Here is a 9,951-nt window from a genome sequence, read left to right on the forward strand (position 1 = left end):
TGGTGTTTATACTTGCGTACTATTGTTTGTACAGATGAACGTGGTACCTTCAGGCATTTGGAAATTGCTCCCAAGGAAGGACTATAGCTTGTTAACAAGAAATTTAGAAAAGTGTATGTAAACTTCCGACTTCAACTGTACACACTCCCATCACTTACCAAAACAAGGACAATGTAGGCCTATGAAAGCTGAAACACTAAGGGGATTGAAAATAGATAATGTTGTTACTGTTTACTCTTTTAGAGACACTAAAAAACACTCTCAGGGTATAAGTCTGTAAAATGTAACACTGATCTTTATTTTGTTTCATATTCAAATTTTTTGAACAGAATATCTACTGTATCTTTGTTTTTGCTTGCTGGATCTACAATGTGTTAAAACGCTCTGAATAATTCCCTTCTGTTATGTTACTGCTATGTGTTCTGTTCCTCATCGGAAATGTCTTGTTTTTCCTTCTGGCTTTCATCCTTTTTCTGTGGAACACTGTGTGTTCTCTATTCTTCAGCTCGGTGTTCTGTTTGTTCAGATAACGAGCACACAGCCACTCACATCCTGCCTACAGAGACACACTGAGGGATGTTTTTCTAAGACTACTACGTGTGTCCCAGTTTTAGCAATATGGCCTATTTGTGTACAACAATCTCTCACTGCAACACCTCGCCCCAATGCTTGGGTTATTTTAAATAATACATGTGTGGGTCCCCTGGCGTGTTATTATCAGCACGCACATGTGTCGTGTGTGTGTGTGTGACGCGTTGCCGTGGGAGGCCATCTCTAGCTCCACTCATTTGTCAGCTCTGTGGGTTGCATATCTGTTTGTGTGTGTACGTGTGCGTGCATGCGTATGTGTGTGCGCAAGTGTGTGTGGATGTTTGTGTATAAAGTACATTTTAATAAGTTGAAGTAAATTAATGCTTGGTGGATACCCTCTGAACAGTCCCATGATGCACTGCTGCCCCCGTCTTTCCCCTACCTGTCACTTCTCCATTCTCTCCCTCCATCTCTCTCCTAGCTAGCTGTCTCCTGTCACCTGTCCAGGGAGCTGCCACCTGTCACTGTCTGTCTGTCTGCCATAGTCATCTGAATGCCCTGTCCCCTGGGACTGGGTCACCTCTGGCTGCCTGTGGATGAGCAGAGTGGCAGCCAACAGATACAGAGTAGAAAATCACCTCTCTCACACTCGCCATATGGCGGGAGCCATATCATCCATTGAATGTGGTATCCTCACTTGATCCCCAGACTAGAATCCCCATGCAGACTACAGTTAGGTTGTGTCAGACCTCCCTTACTGCTGGGCTAAAGGCATTTAAAGGCCTTCTCGGGCATGTTTTCACATGCTTTCATCTCCACATTCATTGTCTTGGACCAGGCATTCTGCAGCTACTAAAATCTTCTACCCCCATTCCTATCTCCATGAACCTTCAAAAGACTCCTTTGAAAAACAACTCCCCCTCCTTAATGAACAAATTAACATACAAAAGCCTAGTACCACCCAAGACGTCACTACGCTGTATCTCATCACAGGCTTGAGATTGCCAAGCCTTTCTGATTCCACTTTGTTCGGCTCCATGATCAAAGTGGATCAGGGCAGACAGTTAGCGAGACGCCCCCAGACATAGAGCCCTGCCTGGGGCACACTCTGTTCTGTGCATGAGTAATGTGTTCTCTGGTTCTCTACTCTACTGTGTGTGTGTGTGTGTGTGTGTGTGTGTGTGTGTGTGTGTGTGTGTGTGTGTGTGTGTGTGTGTGTGTGTGTGTGTGTGTGTGTGTGTGTGTGCTTGACGTGTGGGGCTGAGATTAATGCTCTATTTTCCTTCTCCTCAGTTAAGCTGGATACAAAAACACACACAGATGTGTCTCAGTTTAGAAACACAAAGGGAGTTGCTATAAAAATAACCATATCATGACAATTGATTATTGGCCAGTAAATTAACCCTCATTGAGTCTTGCAAGACTGCCATCAGCACTGATGCCTAGACAGCAATGGGAGTGAATGGGGTCCAGTTAGCATGCTAAAGTCAAGCGTAATTGCATCAAGTGTAATTGGGTGAATCATCCCTCTTACTGAGAGATGTGTGTGTGGGCGATACTGTAGTTATTCACTTCACAGGAGTTCTACTCTCCAGACCTCAGTTTTGGCCGATGGGTGAAAGAGAGTGTTATTTTGACAAACCAATTATGTTGCCTCCCACCTGTGATCCACATCACTAAGTGTCAGAGGTCCCACCCAGACACAACCACCTCCTAGGCACTTCATGTTGATCTGAAACAATTTGATAGCTATATTGTAGTTGTTCCATCTTAACCTCCAGAATCTACAGTGTATCTATGGGCTATTTCTGGATGGGGCCTCTCGCTCCCATCACAGTGGATGACAGTGTAATACGTGTGTGTGTGTGCGTGTGGTGTGTGTGTGTGTGTGTGTGTGTGTGTGTGTGTGTGTATGTGTGTGTGTCAGTAGGTGCCGTTCAAGATTAGGAATGACGTCTTTTTGTGTGAGCATGGCCTTACAGTATTTCTATCACAGCATATTGGATGACTGTCATTCATATTCCATTAACCCAGCTCAATGTATCGATAGATTTAGGCTACTACATGATACTCAAATTTTCCCTATACCCATCGTAAGGTTCCTACAACATAGCCACAGGTCGAGAAACAAATTGGAGTAATCAAGGTGACAGACAGTGACACATTTAATACCGTCTTGCACACTCTTGCCTGCATCTAGTTGATCTGATCACCCGCACACACAGTTCACTTTCATACCAGCCACATACAGCATCATCACTTTGCTTGTTGTTCAGAAAGTATTCAGACCCCTTCCCTTTTTCCACATTTTGTTACGTTATTTTTTCCCTTATCAATCTACACACAATACCCCATAATGACAAAGCGAAATCAGGTTTTTAGAAATGTTTGCAAATGTATTAAAAATAAAAAACGTATACGTATTCAGACCCTTTGATATGAGACTCGAAATTGAGCTCAGGTGCATCCTGTTTCCATTGGTCATCCTTGAGATGTTTCTACAACTTGATTGGAGTCCACCTGTGGTAAATTCAATTGATTGGACATGATTTGGAAAGACACACACCTGTCTATATAAGGTCCCACAGTTGACAGTACATGTCAGAGCAAAAACCAAGCCATGAGGTCGAAGGAATTGTCCGTAGAGCTCCGAGACAGGATTGTGTCGAGGCACAGATCTGGGGAAGGGTACCAAAAAATGAATGCAGCATTGAAGGTCCCCAAGAACACAGTGGCCTCCATCATTCTTAAATGGAAGAAGTTTGGAACCACCAAGACTCTTCCTAGAGCTGGCCACCCGGCCAAACTGAGAAATCGGAGGAGAAGGGTCTTGGTCAGGGAGGTGACCAAGAAACCGATCACTCTGACAGAGCTCCAGAGTTCCTCTGTGGAGATGGGAGAACCTTCCAGAAGGACAACCATCTCTGCAGCACTCCAGCAATCAGGCCTTTATGGTAGTGGCCAGACGGAAGCCACTCCTCAGCAAGACAAGGCACATGACAGGCCACTTGGAGCTTTCCAAAAGGCACATAAAGGACTCTCAGACCATGAGAAACAAGATTCTCTGGTCTGATGAAACCAAGATTGAACTCTTACCAAGCGTCACGTCTGGAGGAAACCTGGCACCATCCCTATGGTGAAGCATGGTGGTGGCAGCATCATGCTGTGAGGATGTTTTTCAGCGGCAGGGACTGGGAGACTAGTCAGGATCAAGGGAAAGATGAACGGAGCAAAGTACAGAGAGATCCTTGATGAAAATGAATGTCCTTGAGCGGCTCAGCCAGAGCCCGGACTTGAACACGATCGTACATCTCTGGAGAGACCTGAAAATAGCTGCGCAGCGACGCTCCCCATCCAACCTGACAGAGCTTGAGAGGATCTGCAGAGAAGAATGGGAGAAACTCCCCAAATACAGGTGTGCCAAGCTTGTAGCGTTATACCCAAGAAGACTCAAGGCTGTAATCAATGCCAAAGGTGCTTCAACAAAGTACTGAGTAAAGGGTCTGAATACTTATGTAAATGTGATATTTACGTTTTTAATTTTTATACATTTGCCAACATTTCTAAAAACCTGTTTTTCCTTTGTCATTGTAGGGTATTGTGTGTGGATTGATGAGGGGGGAACTATTTAATCAATTTAAAATAAGGCTGTAACTTAACAAAATGTGGAAAAAGTCAAGGGGTCTGAATACTTTCCCAACCAGAAGCCATGGATCACAGGCAACATCCGCACTGACCTAAAGGCTAGACCTGCCTCTTTCAAGGAGCGGTACACTAATCCGGAAGCTTATTAGAAATCCTGCTACGACCTCCGACAAGCCATCAAACATGGAAAGCGTCAATACAGGAATAAGATCAAATACTACTACGCCGGCTCTGACGCTCGTTGGATGTGGCAGGGCTTGAAAACTATCACGGATTACAAAGGGAAACCCAGCTGCGAGCTGCCAAGTGACGCGAACCTACCAGAGGAGCTAAATGCCTTCTGTGCTCGCTTCGAGGTAAGCAACACTGAACCATGTATGAGAGCACCAGCTGTTCCAGACGACTGTGTGATCTCGCTCTCCATAGCCAACGTGAGTAAGACCTTTAAACAGGTTAACATTCACAAGGCCGCAGGAGCCAGATGGATTACCAGGACAGGTACTCAGAGCATGCACTGATCAGCTGGCAAGAATCTTCACTGAAATGTTTACCTTTCCCTGACCCTGTCTGTAATACCTACATGTTTCAAGTAGACTACCATATTCCCTGTGCGCCAAGGTAACCTGTCTAAATTACTATCGTCACATAGCTCTCACATCTGTAACCATGGAATGCTTTGAAAGGCGGGTCATGGCTCATATCTACACCATCATTCCAGACACCCTAGACCCACTCCAATTTGCATACCGCTCCAACAGATCCACAGATGACACAATCTCTATTGCACTCCACACTGCCCTCTCCCACCTGGATAAGAGGAACACCTATGTGAGAATGTTGTTCATTGACTACAGCTCAGCGTTCAACACCATAGTGCCCTCCAAGCTCATCACTAAGATCAGGACCCTAGGACTGAACACCTGCCTCTGCAACTGGATCCTGGACTTCCTGACGGTCCGCCCCGGGGGGGAGGGTAGGCAACAACACATCCGCCACACTGACCTTCAACACAGGAGCCCTCAGGGTGCGTGCTCAGTCCCCTCCTGTACCCCCTTTTTACCCACAACTGCGTGGCAGCGCACGACTCCAACACCAACATTACGTTTTCTGACGACACAACGGTGGTAGGCCTGATCACCAACGACGATGACACAGCCTATAGGGAGGAGGTCAGTGACCTGGCAATGTGGTGCCAGGACAACAACCTCTCCCTCAACATCAGCAAGACAAAGGAGCTGATCGTGGACTACAGGAAACGGAGGGCTGAGCATGCCCCCCTCCACATCGACAGGGCTGTAGTGGACTGGCTGCATCACCGCTTGGTATGGAAACTGCTTGGCATCCGACCACAAGGCGCTACAGAGGATAGTGCGAATTGCCCAGTACACCACTGGGGCCGAGCTCCCTGCCATCCAGGACCTCTATACCAAGCGGTGTCAGAGGAAGGCCCTAAAAATGGTCAAAGACTCCAGTCACCCATGTCATACACTGTTATCTCTGCGACTGCACGGCAAGCAGTACCGATGCACCAAGTCTGAACCCACAGGCCCCTAAACAGCTTCTTCCGCCAAATCATAAGACTGCTAAATAGTTAACCAAATAGCTACCTGGACTATCTGCATTGACCCCCCTTTGCACTAACTCTTTTGACTCATCACATACGCTGCTGCTACTGCTTATTGTCCATCCTGTTCCCTAGTCTACCCCTACCTATATGTACATATCTACCTCAATTACCTCGTACCCCTGCACATCGACAGCTAGCTAGCTGTAGCTTATGCTTTCAGTACTAGATTCATTTTCTAATCCTTTGATTGGATTGGACAAGATGTTAGCTCATGCTGCAAGAGCTCTGATAGGTTTGAGGACATCCTCTGGAAGTTACTTACTGTGTAAATCTATGGAAGGGGGTCAGAACAACCACGAGCCTCCTAGGTTTTGTATTGAAGTCAATGTACCCAGACGGAAAATAGCTGTTTTCCGGCTACACCATGGTGCTACCCTAGATGATGCTGTTGAGGCTACTGTAGACCTTTATTGCAAAACAGTATGTTTTAATCATTTATTTAGTGACTTCCTCCTCTGAGGAGCCCTCCACGTGTGTGTGTGTGTGTGTGTGTGTGTGTGTGTGTGTGTGTGTGTGTGTGTGTGTGTGTGTGTGTGTGTGTGTGTGTGTGTGTGTGTGTGTGTGTGTGCGTGCGTGCGTGCGTGCGTGCGTGCGTGCGTGCGTGCGTGCGTGCGTGCGTGCGTGCGTGCGTGCGTGCGTGCGTGCGTGCGTGCGTGCGTGCGTGCGTGCGTGCGTGAGTGCGTGCGAGGCAGGAATAAAGATAGAGTGAGGAATAGCACCATTAGCAGGTTAGGTCCCGGCCCTCCAGATAGCAGAGCAGACAGAATGAGTCCACTGGTTTAACTGTGAGTATGTAGGACACACTGTTCCATCATACATAACTAGAGAGAGAGAGAAAGAGAGAGAGAGAGAGAGAGACTCAACATGTTGTAATTACTTGTGTTAAGTAATTAAGTACAGATGAACAGAAGTGTAATTATGAGGAAAGCTTTGAGCTTCATGATGTAGGCCTGCTGTAAAGTTGAGAGGCATTCCAAGCCAAGAAAATGTCGCCTGGTTACGCATCCACATCGCTCCAGCCAACTGACATTTCTTCTCCTTGATGAATGTATGTAACCATAGATAGATCAGCAGACATAAAAGGAAAATGTGCTTACAGAGGACATTATGATACAAATAAATGAGTTAAATCAATGGCACTGAACTGATGCACAGAAATTGACAGAAAAAGTTGACAGTTAAACAGATAAACAAAAATAAAAGGAATGTTGGCTATGATATTGAATTGAATCATTCTAGTAGGCCCTACTGGCATGTCCTGAGTTGCCTTTGAGGGGGGAAACATTCAATTCCCAATGTTTATTATGAGAATAAACATAATGCAGAGCTGTATGCAGTGGCTGTAGAGCTGTATGCAGGGCAGTTGGGACAGAGCCCCACCTGTTTTGAGCCCCACCTGTTTAGCAAAAAAAATAAGTGCCTGTTTTGCATGTTATTTTGGCATTAATACGTGTCACATATCAGTTTGCAAACAATGTTTAAAAAATGTATTGAGTTAATTAAGCCGCATATGAACATGGTCTCTTATTTGCTTTCTTGAGTAAGGCAGCTCCACAACGCAGGTGTTTCAGCCAAGCTCAGTGCTTTCAGTGGTGGTGGGGCAGCCAGCGGAAAATATGGAGCGTAGGGTTGGTAATGTTCTCTAGTTGCTAGTTGCACCGTGATTGGCTCAGTGTTCTGTCACTCATGGGGACACTACGTCACCACAAAATCTACAGGGAGAGCTAGAAAATTCAAGCCCCTTGGGTGCTGCCTTAGATTTACATTAGAAGTGCCCATCCAAGAAGGCTCAAGGTCATTGGCCACAGATTAAATGACATCAAATCACGTTATATCTACCATAGCTTTGATTGGACTGATCATGTCAACATCATACTTTCAAAATCTTAGCTAGCAAGCTAGACAAGCAGTCATCATCATGAATCAAGTTGACAATCTACTGGCAAATCCTTTTCAATCCTTGTCATATGAAACATTACACAACAAGTTGGAAATTGCAAATTCAACAATGAGTGGTTTGGAAGGAATCAGTGGCTAACTGCAAGTTTTGCAAAGCAATCACTAGCCTGCTATTCAGTGGAGAGGGTGTGTGGTCCAAGTCTGGGTTTAAGGGTCTCTTTTCCAAGCTTAAAAGGATAAACATTCAATCGCAACACACCATGGGCCAGAAAAGGTTGAATACATTGGCCATGCTGTCAATCCAGCATGACTTCTGCCGTGTTCAAAACAACTGGAAACTCGGAACTGGGAAATCTCAGACTTCAGTGAGTTCAAGACAACTGGGAACTCTGAAAAAAAACGAGCTCCGACTGGGAAAAAAAGTTTTGAATGGTCATCCAACTCGGAATTCCAAGTCAGGAACTCAGGCCTCATTCTAGAGTTCCGACTTGAAGATCACTGGCGTCATGATTCGACCTTGTTTTTTTTCTCGCCGCGCCACCTTCCTGTTCAAGTGAGCACAGCACAACAAGGTGAGTCCAAAAATGTATTGTATGCTGCTGCATAGATTATGTAGTATGCCAGGGAGATATGTACAGTTGAAGTCGGAAGTTTACATACACCTTAGCCAAATACATTTAAACTCAGTTTTTCACAATTCCTGACATTTAATCCTAGTATAAATTCCCTGGTTTAGGTCATTTAGGATCACCACTTTATTTTAAGAATGTGAAATGTCAGAATAATAGTAGAGAGAATGATTTATTTCAGCTTTTATTTCTTTCATCGCATTCCAAGTGGGTCAGATGTTTACATACACTCAATTCGTATTTGGTAGCATTGCCTTTAAATTGTTTAACTTGGGTCAAAAGTTTAGGGTAGCCTTCCACAAGCTTCCCACAATACGTTGGGTGAATTTTGGCCCATTCCTCCTGACAGCGCTGGTGTAACTGAGTAAGGTTTGTAGGCCTCCTTGCTCGCACACGCTTTTTCAGTTCTGCCCACACATTTTCTATAGGATTGAGGTCAGGGCTTTGTGATGGCCACTCCAATACCTTTGTTGTCCTTAAGCCATTTTGCCACAACTTTGGAAGTATGCTTGGGGTCATTCTCCATTTGGAAGACCCATTTGCGACCAAGCTTTAACTTCCTGACTGATGACTTGAGATGTTGCTTCAATATATCCACATAATTTTCCTTCCTCCATGATGCCATCTATTTTGTGAAGTGCACCAGTCCCTCCTGCAGCAAAGCACCCCCACAGCATGATGCTGCCAACCCCGTGCTTCACGGTTGGGATGGTGTTCTTCGGCTTGCAAGCATCCCCCCTTTTCATCCAAACATAACGATGGTCATTATGGCCAAACAGTTCTATTTTTGTTTCATCAGACCAAAAAGTAAGATATTTGTCCCCATGTGCAGTTGCAAACCATAGTCTGGCTTTTTTATGGTGGTTTTGGAGCAGTGGCTTCTTCCTTGCTGAGCGGCCTTTCAGGTTATGTCGATATAGGACTCGTTTTACTGTGGATATAGATAATTTTGTACCTGTTTCCTCCAGCATCTTCACAAGGTCCTTTGCTGTTATTCTGGGATACCAAAGTACATTCATCTCTAGGAAAGAGAACGCGTCTCCTTTCTGAGCGGTATGACGGCTGTTTGTACAGATGAACGTGGTACCTTCAGGCGTTTGGAAATTGCTCCCAAGGATGAACCAGACTTGTGGAGGTCTACAATTTTTTTCTGAGGTCTTGGCTGATTTCTTTTGATTTTCCCATGATGTCAAGCAAAGAGGCACTGAGTTTGAAGGTAGGCCTTGAAATACATCCACAGGTACACCTCCAATTGACTCAAATGATGTAAATTAGCTGTTTAAAGGCACAGTCAACTTAGTGTATGTAAACTTCTGACCCACTGGAATTGTGATACAGTGAATTATAAGTGAAATAATCTGTCTGTAAACAATTATTGGAAAAAATACTTGTGTCATGCACAAAGTACATGTCCTAACCGACTTGCCAAAACTATAGTTTGTTAAGAAGACATTTTTGGAGTGGTTGAAAAACGAGTTTTAATGACTCCAACCTAAGTGTATGTAAACTTCCAACTTCAACTGTATACTGTAGCTAAGAAAGTAATACTAAGTGTATGTTGTGTAGTAAGCTGTTAGTAGCCCATGTGCCTCACCCTAATAATTTGGTCTATTTTCCCCT

General features: G+C 44.8%; 1 long non-coding RNA gene across 1 annotated transcript in view; it reads right to left on the bottom strand.

The window, feature by feature from the left end:
- LOC121575323 overlaps positions 1–9,951 on the bottom strand; it is a 115,159-nt gene that overhangs the window by 64,527 nt on the left and 40,681 nt on the right. The window lies entirely within an intron of this gene.

This window comes from Coregonus clupeaformis, chromosome 10, assembly GCF_020615455.1.
Source record: "Coregonus clupeaformis isolate EN_2021a chromosome 10, ASM2061545v1, whole genome shotgun sequence".
In the NCBI taxonomy this organism is placed as follows: Eukaryota; Metazoa; Chordata; class Actinopteri; order Salmoniformes; family Salmonidae; genus Coregonus; species Coregonus clupeaformis.